Source organism: Nelumbo nucifera, chromosome 2 (genome assembly GCF_055504915.1).
Source record: "Nelumbo nucifera cultivar China Antique chromosome 2, China Antique-T2T, whole genome shotgun sequence".
NCBI lineage: Eukaryota > Viridiplantae > Streptophyta > Magnoliopsida > Proteales > Nelumbonaceae > Nelumbo > Nelumbo nucifera.
The window spans coordinates 38,588,829-38,603,401 of NC_142650.1; the positions used below are offsets into that span (position 1 = coordinate 38,588,829).

Sequence of the window (14,573 nt, forward strand, 5' to 3'; positions counted from 1 at the left end):
TGAAAAACTCGACTTATTACCATCCCTAACTGTAGTTTGTTGGTATTAGAATTCCGACAAGAAAAGGAGGAAATGGTAGATACTTGAAATGAGAGAGAAAGGGTGGATTGATATCTGATATCAAAGTGATGATGGGGCAAGAATGATTCCAAGGCCCCTATTTATTGTTTTTGGGTGGACAGTGCAGAAGTTTCTTAGATTTGTGTTTTTTTCCATTTTACCCTTACATTCTAGAATGCTCTATTTACACATTTAAAACATGGTATTAATTGTCTTTCTAAATTATCTTTTGAATTGTTATTTCCAATTTTCCCTTTTTGTTATATGTTTATTTACTTTGATTTATTTCTACAAAGTTCCCATGTTTACTTCTTATACAAGAACGCTCTATAAGTTTCTAGAATATTCATTAATTGTGCCGAAATACTCAAACTTGTATTTAATATAATGAACCCAATTGATCCGGTCTTAGTCTTGTTGTGATCATCGATCTGCGTTGCTACTTGGGTCAACGCTCTTACAGCCTCATTAATTAGATCCACAAAAGCTGTTAGGATATTATTTCTAGTAAATCCCGAAAACCATGCATAGCATTAGGATATTATTGGTCTAGACATCATCCATGCAGTCTAGTTTTTCTTCGATGGGGGGAACCTGCCGATAAGCTATACTTTCTCTTTTGTTTCGTTCTTTAATTCCCAAATGATCATCTCCTGAAAAGTTTTTAGATTTTCGTACCGTCAGTATTAGGAACTTCCGTTACAAGATAATTGCCAGAAGTTTTACTAAGTTGGCGTCTTTAGAACAATTTCATTAAGGCTATGTTTGGTTTGAAGGAAAAGATAGGGAAAGGCAGAGAACCTAGCTTATACAAGGTTTGATAATCACATGAGGGAAACAAAATAAGTGGGAATTCTCAAATAAGTAGAGAAGATCTTTTCAGACTTTCTTTGGTAGGATGGGAAACAAAATAAGTGGCATGCTTGGATAGCGTGGAAAAAATGTCTTTTCTATTCAGAGAAGGGGGGGATTAAATTAAGCTGCGGATATTCTCTTATGATAAAAGCACTTTGGAGAACCTTATGTTAGAAATCACTTTGAGCCTCCTACTTTAAAGCCAAATATTTGAAGCACCAACATTTTTTGCATCTCTTCTTGGCTGTTGGACTGTGTTTGGTTGCAATGCAAATAAATTTGCACTGCTGCAAAACTATGGCAGTGTAAATTCTGACCTATTTTTGTTTCAAATCTTAATTTATTTTGTTTGATTGCAGTATAAATGAAGTAAATTAAGACATGGAGTAGAATAAAGTGAAACCCAAAACAAAATTAAATGAGAATTTGTATTTTTTTTCATTTACACTCCCATGCATTTGTACTAGTGCAAATAAATTTACACTTCAACCAAACACGAAGACAACACGAACCTAGATGATAAATTTTAGCCTCATAAAAGACTTGGTGAAGGCCTCAAAATGGCTTAGAGGAATAGGCATGGTAAATTTCTGGTTGGACTCAGGCCTGTTACTAGACATGATCAACAATATGGAAGGGATTGATATTCAACTTAGAGTTCAAGATGTTGTAGATGAAAGAGGAGAATGGCATTTGCATCTCAGGTTGAATGATGATATAGTTAACAAAATTCTCAGCTCGAAGATTAGTCTACCTGACCAACATGATGAAGTGATATGGATGGCTAGCAGTGATGGTATGTTTACTACCAAATTGGCTTGGAATTAGGTGAGAAGTCACTATATAGGAGGAAGTAAGATGGTGGCAATAAGTTGTTTTGAACCAAGTGATCCCTACGAAAGTCAGCTTTTTCACCCTGTGGTTCTTAAGAAGTAGAGTTGGGGTGGACTCGGGTTATCAATCCATAGGAATCCCTCTAGTGTCGAAATGTTGCTGTTGTAAGGATTCTAAATTCGAAGACACAGATCACTTGTTTTAGTACAATAGCTTGGCAAGGAAAATTTGGTCTCACTTCAGTTTATTTTTGGGGATAGAATTTTATTATCATGAACCCATGATGGTGGTTATTCAAACAAATGGTTATTGGTGGATGAGAATTCTCAAAATCAATGGCTAGAACTGCAAAGGCCTTAGCCTGTTTTATCCCTTTGGAGATTTGAAAGAACAGTGTTGGATAAGGATATATGGAAGGATATTTCCATTGCTCCCAACATGAGATTTTTAGAATAGAGAAGTGGATCTAGGAAATAGTCAGCTTGAGTAAGGAGACTACCAATATTATCCCCCACTCAAAATATATTTCTTTCTAATTAGTGTGAATTAAAATACGACCAATTAGCTAGGGGTGCTAAGCTCAAAGTGATACACCTCTCGTCTATCTCAGATGGTTTCTACAAATTGAATGTTGATGGCTCTTCTAGAGGAGATCCGGGTCTGAATGGGGAAGGGGGAATAATTCATGATGGTGGTAACAACTCTTTTTGATTACATTTCATATATAGTTGATAGAATGATAAACAATTAGCATGCAGAAGCATTAGCTTTGACTGAAGGAAATGAATTTGCTCAAGAAATGGGAATTATGAAGTTATTGGTTGAGACAAACTCTAAAACCCTTCATGACATAGTGATGGGAAAATGTAATACCCCTATGGCCCTTATTGAGAACTTTAAGGTGGTTATGCACTTGCACATTGTTCAGATCTAGAGAGAAGGGAATAATGTTTTTGATAGGCTATCGAAGAGGGCCAGGTAGTGATTCTCTTAACAGCTTAATCTATAACTCCTTGGTTGATCTTCCATGTAAAGCTCAATCTGCTAAAGAATGATGGTCTTGGTATTCCTTCTTTGCGATTTGGTTAGATTTTTGTTTGCTTATTTTAGAGATCATTTGGATTCATTTGTAATTAATGTTTATTGTTTTGATGATCTCTTTGTATATAGCTTTTCTCGAGGGGTAAAGATTTTTACTTCCCCCTCTTAGGCTATTATTTGTTTGGAAAACATTAATAAAATTTTATGGTGGCCACTCCTCCATTGGGAGTAAAGTTTGGGTTTAAAAAGAAGGATACTAAGATACAATTAACTCCAAAATCCCATCTCGAATCTACAATGATCAACCATAAAAATGCCAAGATTCCATTTCAACAGCCTTAGATGAATAAAGCTAGGCAACCAAACTCTTCCTCAGATTTGAACATTTCACTTGACTCCTCATCTTAATCCATGCTGATATGCCAAATTTTAGCTTAAAATTCCCTTGTTTTACCGTCTGATCAACAAAAATTCTAATTTGATGTTTATGATTAAATCACATAAGAAATTTTTACCCAAGTAACTAAATTTCATCTCATTAAGTCTTAAATTCCTTTATTACGTTTCAAAATAATTAAGATTCCATTTTAAGCCTTTTCGTTGGTTAATAAGCCATAAGCTAAAAACTTGACCTAAACCAAACCTGTCAATCCACATCACCAATCAGAGATCCCCACCTTCATTAGATTTAGAACCTTTAAAAATTCCTACCCACTAAATTTTATCCCATGATTCCCTTATTTGACCTACTATTAAGACAAGATTCTATTTCAATAAATTACATTGATTAGAGTTTATCAGTCATAGATCTCCAACATATAAACCTCATCCGACCAATCAAACCTCACCACCATATTAAAATACCCAAAAACCCTAGTATGTCAAATTTAACCCGATTCCTTTAGGGCAAATTTCTTAAAGTACCCATATGGTTTAGGAAATTGACTAACTCTACCCTTACTATTTATATATTGTCTTAAAGTAGCCCCAAGTTTTCTAACAATTATCATCATCATTAAATATTGATGGAAAAAACCAAAATGTCAAATTTATCTTTCATTATTTCTCAAATTTTCAAAATAAAACCCAACTAATGACTAACTCATTTTCCGGGCAGAGGAGACGTGGAAATTCCTAGAAGAATAGGGAAAGTGTTTTTATCGATCTTCCTCTAGTTCATTCTTTGGGGTTTTATACGGGATACTTCAAGGGCGGAGTTGATAGAATAGTGATTGTGGTTGCAAATCCGGTTGAAGTTGGAATTGAGAAGAATTTGGAAGGTTTCCTGTTAAAGATCTTCCACATACAAGATCCACAAATCCAAAATCTATGAGATGATTAAATGGTCAATTTTGTCTTTCATGAAATGTTGGGACTAGAATAGTAGGCAACAGGGCAAATGGGCATACAGATTGGAATCATACAATGTTCTCTTTCCCTAATATGATAACACTGCACTCTCATAAATAGATAGCGGCAGGGAAGAATTTATTAAAGATAATTTACATTAAAGAAAATGAGTAACCCACCCAAATAAGCCTCCTAAATTTGCTAGAATTTACTCTTGGCTTTCTCTAAGAGTGACGAAGTTTTCTAAGATGATAAAAAACAAGAAAAAACTTTACATTGAGATAGTCGGGGAGGCAGATCCACCACTAGTAGCAACAACACAGTCGGCGGTGAAGGCTGTATTTTATTTTTCCTTGGTTCTGCTTTCAACTTTTCTTTTCCTTTAGAAGAGAAGATGATAAGAGGGAAGAGTGTAGAGTCTGGTCATCAATTCCCCGCCTGCAAAAAAGAGATGTCTTCCTTAAAAGTCATTCATATACTTTCCAGTCTAGAACTCTCTCTCTCTCATCTTAGCTCTCTGTGCCCGATCTTTCATAAAAGACCGATGAGATTTGGCGACCGGACACCCTTAATACCATGCACACAATGGGGGTTTGAGTGGCCCATGTAATGCTTCCTTTGCATCCTGTGGAATCAGATGAAACCCTTGTCTTGAATTAGAATTTTCAGGATTATCAACAACATCTGAAGATGCCCTATGCAAGTTCAGAGCTATTCGATAAGGATGCTGAGCCATTTGTGGGGTGGATATGAGGGGACATTATGGCTGGTACAACAATTTTCTTGGTGTAGGTGCAATGAAGATGGTGTATTGCGAGTTCAATTAGGAGGAGGGGATAGAGGTTCGTGGAACCAAGTCCAACTGAGGAACATCATCAAGGATGAGTCAGTCATCAATCATCTCTTCTTCGAGGTTAGGTTGCACTGGACATTGAAGAACAAAAGCATCAAGGCCTTGAAGAAATGGTTGAAACAAATCCTTAAGGGCTTGGAATATCTCCACACTCATGACCCCTGTATCATTCATAGAGATCTTAATTGCAGCAATATCTTCATCAATGAGAACATTGGGCAGGTGAAGATAGGGGATCTGGGGTTGTTGACAATAGTGGGAAGGAGCCACGTAGCACACTCGGTGTTGGGGACATCGGAGTTCATAGCGTTGGAGTTGTACGAAGAGTACCAATGGTTATGAACATAGCGTGTGAGCTATACGCTGGAGTTCATTGCACCTGATAGCAATGTCTTCATCAATGAGAACATTGAGCAGGTGAAGATAGAGGATTTTGGGTTGTTGATAATAGTGGGAAGGAGCCACATAGCACACTCGGTGTTGGAGATATTGGAGTTCATAGCGCTGGAGCTGTATGAAGAGTACTAACGGTTATGAACATAGCATGTGAGCTATACGCTGGAGTTCATTGCACTTGATTTCTTCCCGTTCATTTGCAAATACAAAGACAAGCTCCTTGCATCCTGTGGAATCAGATGAAACCCTTGTCCACACTGAATCAAACGAAAACTAGCGTATTTTAGAAATATTTAAAAATATAGTGGTCACATGTGAATGGAATGTGACGGAAAGTTAATAGTAAGGGGGTTTTAGACAATTGTCAGAAAACTTAAGGGTACTTTAAGACAATATGTAAATAGTAAGGGTAGAGTTAGTCAATTTCCTAAACCATAGGGGTACTTTGAGAAATTTGCCCATTCCTTTATTTGATCATTAAATAAATAAAATTGCACTTCAAGCATTCTCACCAATGATTCATAAGCTAAAATCTTGATTTGATTCAATTCTTTGAATCCACACTCTGATCAATGATCTTTCTCTTCCATTTGATTCATGACATTTAAAAATGCCTATCCACCAAATTTCTTTCCAAGATTCCCTCATTTAATTCACTATCAAGCCAACAATATATTTTAACAAATCTCATTGGTTACATGTTTAGAGACCCACAAAAATCCCAGTACATTAAATCCCAAAAAATCCCAGTTAGACATCACCAACATGAGGTATGGATAGTGAATTAAATGAGGGAATCTTTGAAAGAAATTTGACCAATTAGACATCACCACCATGTTTAGAGACCCAAAAAATTCCCAATACATTAAATTTTGTGACCAAGTTCACTCGTTTGATCATTAACCTAGAAAGATTTCATTCCGATGCTACAAATTAAATTGCCCCTTCATTTATCCCAACCTGAGACACCAAAAAGTCATATATTTCGGTTAGGCCTGAAGAATGAGGTAGAATGGTGAGTGATTTGGGGAAACTAGTACCCAACTCCTAAGAACATCAACTTAATACAAGTCTAAAGGAAGTTTGGAATCTTCTCCTAAGGTTTTGATGCTTTACTCTTTATTGCTTAAAGATGTTTCTTAAAGTTTAAGCCTAAACAACTCTCATATTGAGATACCATAACATCTTGGACAAAGGGGTGCTTAACACTTTCCATACCTTAGTCCATTCGAATCCATTATGCTCATCGCTTCAGCCTATTTTGACACTAATAACGAAAGGCCTTTAAAGATGTCATCTGATGTTAATCCTTTTCAACATGCACTTATGTTGTTCACGAGGGAACAAAAACAACAGTCCCTAGTTCATTTTAGATCTCACCAGAATGGCTCCCATTGACTTTCATAAAGTCAAAATTCATATGCACCCCATGGGCTAGGGTTATTACGTTGTTCCCCTCTTTGGAGAGGAAACAAGGGATGGACCCATAATTAAGGGGATCATTCAATGATCTATAAATAATCATGATAATGATGTGCATTCAATCATGATGGGCATAAAAATCCACTAAAATCTTAACATGGGCCATGCCATATGACCCATGCACGGAATTACATTCACATAGTAGAAAACATCTCATATATTCAAATAATTTCAATCAAAACTTGTAAAACCTAAGCCCATTTAGATTAACACATTATCAACCATTTGTTAAATGTGTTTATTAAGAAAATATGACTTGGTATATGGGATCAACTACAAAAAAAAAAAAAAAAAAAAACATCCCATATACTAGTCCAAAACCATATGGGCTTGTCTTGATTTAATCTAATCAAATCTGGGTTTTTCAAGCATGGGCCAAATTGGTCCATGTAATGGACCATCAAATCCTTGACCTAGATCAGAAATTGGTCATTTAACATAGATCTTTGAGGGCTGTTAATAGTCCCCAAACAAACATAGGATCGACCTAATGATTTAGACCAATCCTAGGTCAATTCGGCCTAGGATTTGGTGTTCCAAAACGTGCACCCACATTAGGGTTTATGATCTGAATATTATCAGTTTAGAATCCAAACAGCAGAATCCGATATGAGAAAATTGCAAATGGCCATCAAATTTGCTATTTGCACATTATTCTTGAACACCTTCAAATTTTGTGATCTCTAGATTTTTTTTTCTCCATTGTGTAAGTGAAAAGAAAAGCCCTAATTTTTCTAGTGCATACCTTGAAAAAACTTAATACGTATTGTCTAAGAAAATAAAAATTAAATACAAATTACATATAATAGTTGAAAGCATATGATATGAATAAATATTGCAAATAATAAAGATTTCATTCTCCACCACACTCTAGCCAAAAAATCCAATATTCCACCATGAAAATATACTAAATAATGGTAGAAAATAGAAAGATAAAATATTTGGTTCATTGGCACAAATCTGAGAACCAAATTCTTAGTACAAGTAATTCTAGGTCAAATTGACTAGACTAGTTTTGGCTGATTTGACTCAAGATTCAAATATATTCCACTCCAGTGCTAGAACCAGGGTTTATGGCAAAGTTTCAAAAATTTCCAGTCTGAACCCGAGAACTAGATTCTCTGAATTTGGAGAACTATATTCTCCTATGATCGATCTAGGATGGGATTGAACTAGATTTAAATTCCAAAAGTAAACTGAAAGTACCTAATATAGAGTTTACAGATTGAAGCTCTCATAGTGGTGGTTGACACAGAAAACTCAAACACAAATCATCTTTGCAATTAAAGATGGCATTGTTGATGTTGGAGGTCCATTCTACAACAACTCTTCAACCAAATTGGTCTAACAACCTTGGATATGTGCAACTATGAAACTACATCAAATCTAATGTGCTGCACTAAAAATCATAGAAGAAACAATGAGAGAACAACTCTCTAGACTAGTTCAAAATTAGGGTTTATGGGAAGCAAGAGAGAAGAGAAAGAGTGCAAGAGAGTTGCTAGGCTAGTAGTGGTCGAGCTTTCCCTCTTGTCTTTTTAAATAAACTTCAATCCTTGTGTAGTTAGGATTTATCCAAACTAGATTTGGGTAGGTGTCTAATTACATTATTTAATATGGAGATCTATACCCATATTTAGGGGTGAGCATGGGTCGGTTTAGTTCGGTTTCATGGTAGAACCTAGAATAACCTACCTTGTAAGGGGTCAATTCTAGGTTTTTGGAATTGAAACCTACCCCGTGAAGGTTGGTTCTAGGGTTAATTCTGGCCTTGGCAATTCCAGGGTTGGTTCTAGGATCTATTTGTGGAACATGTTCTTTCTCTACTCTCTCCCTTCAAAAAACTGAAACAAGTACTTTAAAAACTTGAATTTCAATAATGATAATATATAGTTTAAAACTTACATTATTTGTATTTATTAATTATGTTGAGTAATTTAATATGTAGATTATCACAATGTACTAATCTATACTTTAAAATTTGTCATTATAATTTAAATTTTGTAAATATTCCCTTTTACATTATTTATTATACACATTCAAATATTAAAATGAAAACAAATGATCAAATCACTTAAGTAACTCAATGGTCAAGTGAGACCATGGTTTTTGCAATCATGAGTGTTTCGGTTCAAATCATCACATCCTTAAAAATATATTAGGGTTTATTTCAAGGCAAGTTTGGTAACAAGGCTGGTTCCACTAGGGCCAGTTCATCGGGTTGGTTTAGCTAGGGTAAACTCCTAGACCCTAGAATTGACTTGGGTGAGAGTCGGTTCCAAGAACCTACCCATACCCATATGGTTTGGGTGGGGTTAATTCAAGGCCGGTTCGAGGTCAGTTCCATCCAATTTCAGGTAGAACCTACCCATATCCATACCCATATTCGATCTAAAGTGCATGACAAAGTTGTCATGTGACTAGTCTAACTAATCTTACTAGTTAATGGGCTAAGGTCTATTGGGCTTGAATAATGTATGGAATGCGACCCACAAAGGTCTAATATCAATCGATATGGGTTTAGCCCATGTCAAGAAACACATGGGCTGAATTCATTGAACAAAGTTAATGAACCCTTGAGTCAATCGAACTAGGCTCAGTCTGGGCCCAACACTCAAGTCTAAGTGATCATTGGTTTCAATCACCTTATAAAGCCCGAGGATTATGGATTGGTATAAGGTGAAGCTCATCAAGTTTCAGCCCTATAATGGTCTTTTGATCTTAACCTCTCAACGCTAAATGATCAAACATTGCATAAAGGGAAGGATCTCTTCCTTGATTGCTAACTGCAGTGTCACTTTCTCTGCTTAGATGGATCCCGGGATTAAAAACATTTTGCAAAATTTTTTTATAAAATAATATATCATAAATATAAATATATTTCATAAACATTTGAAATCTATTGCCAACAGTTTTAAGTTTCCATTAGAGAGTGTAAATTTTGATATTCTCTTTGTCTAACAAAAGGGTTGATCTTATCGCAATGATCACTCACTTAGCAATATTTTGAATTGTTCCAACATAACCAGATATTGACCCTATGAGGATCTCACTTGTTGGCATATTAAAAGTAATTCAGTCCAAGACCTAGTGTAGTATCATTATCAAGTCCATGGTTAAATTTAATTTTCTAGTTTTGTCCATCTATCTCTGAGGTCTAGAGCATAATTGAAAATTGATTTATATTTAGTGTTTTTTCAAAATACCCACTGACTTTACTTAGGGTTTAGTCCCAACAACTGAGATAAGCTACTCCATCATTTTGGTAGTACATCAATGGCTGAGAACCTTTTAAACTAACATAAGTTTCATAGTTTAAGGGCATTCTTTGTCAAACAATAATGAACTGATTTTATTAATACATAAAATTTAATATACATCAATTTGATCGGAGATAAGGGCATTCTTTGCCAAATAATAGAATCACATATTCAAAAATATAGTAGTAGTCTTTTTTTTTCCTTTGAAAGGCAATTTATAATTTTTATTTTGGAGAAAAAGTAATTCTAGAGAGAAGAATTCTTGCTCTACAATTATCCTGTCACACCATTGAAATCTGGATCCTCTATAAGGGGAAAAAATGTAGGACGCTTTAGATTTGTACAATGTGAAATTGACATATTTCCACTTTTAATTACTATTACGTACTGGCTTAGGTGATTGTTTGCCGGTTTAATTACTTCTTCTACCAAAAAAAAAAAAAAAACTATGAGTGCTGACTAAATGACCAGGAGATCAGAAATCTTTTAAATACCTGCCCAAAACTTTCAAATGGAAAGAATGGGTCGCAGTTGTTTGCGTGTTGTAGTTAGCCTTCATCCCCCACTAATTGTAATTAATTAACCAATAGAAAAAGGAAAACTCTGAGGATAAAATGTTAAGTTGTTACAATAATGTACTACAACAAAGTAAAATTTTAAATTAACGTTTTCATTAACTAAATATTTGTCTCTCTAATCGATTTGGATCATTGTCTTTTGACGCTCGCTGAAGGTAAATTGTAAATTGAAGCCTTCCAAATTTCGTGCGGAAGGCATGCCCAATCTGCAATTGGGATTTAATCAAGCTAAATAGTTCTATCTCCTTCATTGCAGAAAGACAGAAATTGAAATTATTATTATTTGTCTATGACGCTGACTAGTTCTACCGAAAGATATAATGATGCTGACTGGTATAAATTAAGTAATCCGACATTACATTTCTAATTTCTTAAAATGCCACTTCACTACTTTCCGTTTACAAAGTTGAACTTTAACCTTTGAGTGATCTCTTGATGATCAATGTTTTGACCAATGAAGTTATATATTATTGGTGATCAATGATTTTGGGCTTCAAAATTAGCTTATATTCTTCTACACATTTCAAGCTTTCTCTTCAGATGTAACGGATTAAGGCCAAAAAGAAGCATCTATATTTCCAATGAATTTGCATAAATGAAATATGCATAAACTATAGAAAAGGAAAGGTTAAAGTATTTAATTATCAAGGCTTCACTGTCCAAAATCTCATTTTCACTTATCCAGATTTAGGAAAACAGAAAACTGTGTTATGAAAGTGATGAAAGAGAAATAATATAAGTGTTTAGTAGGAATTAATTTAAATAAGATTTACTCAATTTGTTCTATGTTTTTCCCTTTGTATATTATATGCTTCCTTTCACTAAAGCCTTGAAATTTATCCTTGGATGCATGCCTTATAATTGCATATTTGAACATTGTGCAGGGTTGATAGAACAAAACAACAATTATATAAGGCGAGCCAAGTTTAACCATGGTGTTCCAATGCTTTCTTCATCTGTCCAGTTAGATTTTCTACAACCCCCGCCCCCTCCCCAAAAAAGAGTCATTTACTAGAACACTAGAACACCCCTTGTTTCACAGATTTACTTAAACCTATCCTATAGTTCATATTTTACTAAAACATCCTTTATAATTTGCAACCCATTTACTTAATTGAACTTTCATTGGGAACTATTTGTTTTGTCATATAAAAATAGTAACATGATCACCTAAACTAAGTGGAAAATATTTAAGGGCATGGACCCATGGTTGTTTACTCCAAAACTACCCCTAAACTGAGTGGAAATTGTTCAAGGGTATAGATCCACGTTTTTTTATTCCAAAAGTACCCCCCCTAATACCGTTTTGAATAGAAAACAAAATTGACCAACTAGAGAAAAATAGAGTGGTTGTCCATGTTTTACTAGGGGCAAAAATGGCATTCTTATTTTTAGTTTCTTTTGATTAAATTTAGTTGAATGAATATTAGTATTAAAACTGTCATTTTTCCACTTTCATCTAATAGAAGGTTGATTAAGTAAATTGCTTGCAAAGTGTAGGGGATGTTTTAGTAAAACATAAATTATAGGTAGGTTTTACTAAATTCATGAAATTATAGGGCATATTTTAGTAAATGACCCAAAAAAAGCAAAAAGAGAGAACCTATTTTCTTATCATTTCATGTATTTTTTTTTCATGGTGCTAAATATATATATATATATATCAAGGCAACTTCATAAGCTATTTACTTTTCACCTCAAAATTAAGCAACCCATGAAGTTGATTTCTCCATGAAAAAATTATATACCATTCAATAGTTCATAGTTTGTAAGCAGGAAGCTAATTTTCCACCCCAGTTACTGGTTCTTATGAAACACGTCTAATTTTTGGGAAAGATGCAATTTCCTATTATTGGAAATATGAAATGAGACATGTCAAAAACATTGCATAAATAAGACTTAAGACTATGGTTAGATTTAGGGCTAGATATAGAATTGGCTTCCTCCAATTCCACAAGGCTTCATTTAGGGGTAAGATTTAGAACTATAGGTTGGAATTCCAATTTTGGGCATTTGGATGTGCCCAAATTCTTGAACTGGATTTTCAATTAAAATATCCATATATTCGAATTCCAATCACAAGTTTTATGGGAATTTGAATCTTCACACTAGGAGTGCTTTTTGCAATTTCTATGATCATCGGAATTTTTCCAATAGTAGAACCTAATATTATTAAATAATAATAATAATAATAATAAACAGCATATATATATATATAAATGAAACAATATTAACATAACAGAAAGTACAGGAAAAGTTAAAACAACAAAGAACATTTGAAAACTTTATTAACTAACAAGATTATTTTTTGCACTATATAATCAAATTAAAATATGAAAGAAAAACGACAGCTGAAATTATTTTCTACAAAAATTATTTTATTAAGAAGCATGAAGAATCAATATTGATCAGCTGAAATAGTTTAATAAATAGTTTGGACTATTCTTGACCACGCGAACCATTTTCCATATGCCATCCAACTAAAAAAATTCTAATGTGTACAGAAGTTTCTTTAATTTATAATTCATACGCATCTGAATTTCCACGTGAATTTTAAAATCCAACGCACCCATATTGATTAATTTCTTTAACACAACGGTTAGTCGTTTTATCCACAATTAGGAAATTGATTTTCTACTAAAATTACTATTTGTTTGGGCACACATTTCATTTTTCAGTAACAGATATTTCCAAAAAAGGAAACATGAAATGAGTAATGCACCATAACTATTGTTGCGAGAACAAGTGGGAAATATCAAGCTACTCTTGGGTCAATGGAATTTGAGTTGAACATGGAATTAATTCACTATCCTCAATTCTCCAGGTTTCTGATTCCACTATATATATCTGAGTATTGAAGCACAAGATTTGGAACTAGTCATATTTTCATACAAAAGATGACTTAAAAAAGTTGGAAGAACTTTGGGTCATACATTCTTTGTTAACTATTTCTTATATTCCATTTGTAAAGATTAAGATATTTCTAAAAGATTTTCTGATAAATTTGATAGTCAAAAGATGATGTGAGTTTTTGCATTAAGCTCATGGTAATCTGAAGATTATTTGGTTAAGGTGTATCTTCTTATATGTCCTTCCGCACAAAGACGTAATAAAGAAAAAAATCAAAAACACCATTTGAAGCTTCCCGAAAATAGTCCAAAACAGACTTTACATGTCTTTTTGGAACAACATTTTTTAGCGGCTATCCCAACTAAATGAGAAAAGATGAAAATACGGACTGCCGAGCTTCTAAACAGCTGACAGACCTTACAGAAAAACATGCCAAACAGGACCTAATTCGATCCTTAATTAATCTTCTGTAGCGGTGTGGGACACAGGGAGACCATGGATTGTCTGATTTTGCAGCATCTTAACACTTCCCATGCTTTGCAATTTGCATGTATCCACTAAAGGAGTGCTCTTATTGAGGATCCAGTAACACTTGAACAGCAGATAAGTGTGGAGATGCGAGTCTCTTGTTCATCATACATTGTATGGAAAGGGTGAAAACTCTTGAAAACATCTGTATTTGGAAGGTGTCAGATGGGAGCCTCCTAGGAAATTATTCCCCGGCCCAATCTTCCCTTTAGGCTGTGTTTGGAAACAATGCAAATGGAGTATAAATCCCGGTTCAGGGTAAATTTATACTCTAATTTATTTTTGTCTGTATTTGACAACATTACATTTATATATTGACAAATAAAAATATATCAATAAAAAAGAAGTAAATTTTTATAGAAGTGGGCTTTTGATAAAAAAAAGACATGCTTTGTTGGAATTCGTTGTTGCATCTAAAATTCTATTTGGTAGGAAGGTAAATTTGTCAATACATAGCTAACCCAACTTTACAATTTATATAAACAG

At 34.2% G+C, this 14,573-nt stretch overlaps 1 pseudogene; it reads left to right on the plus strand.

Moving 5' to 3' along the window:
• The first annotated feature begins 4,830 nt into the window (after positions 1-4,830).
• On the plus strand, positions 4,831-5,335 carry LOC148802122 (putative serine/threonine-protein kinase WNK11 pseudogene; annotated as a pseudogene).
• The last annotated feature ends 9,238 nt before the right edge of the window (positions 5,336-14,573 follow it).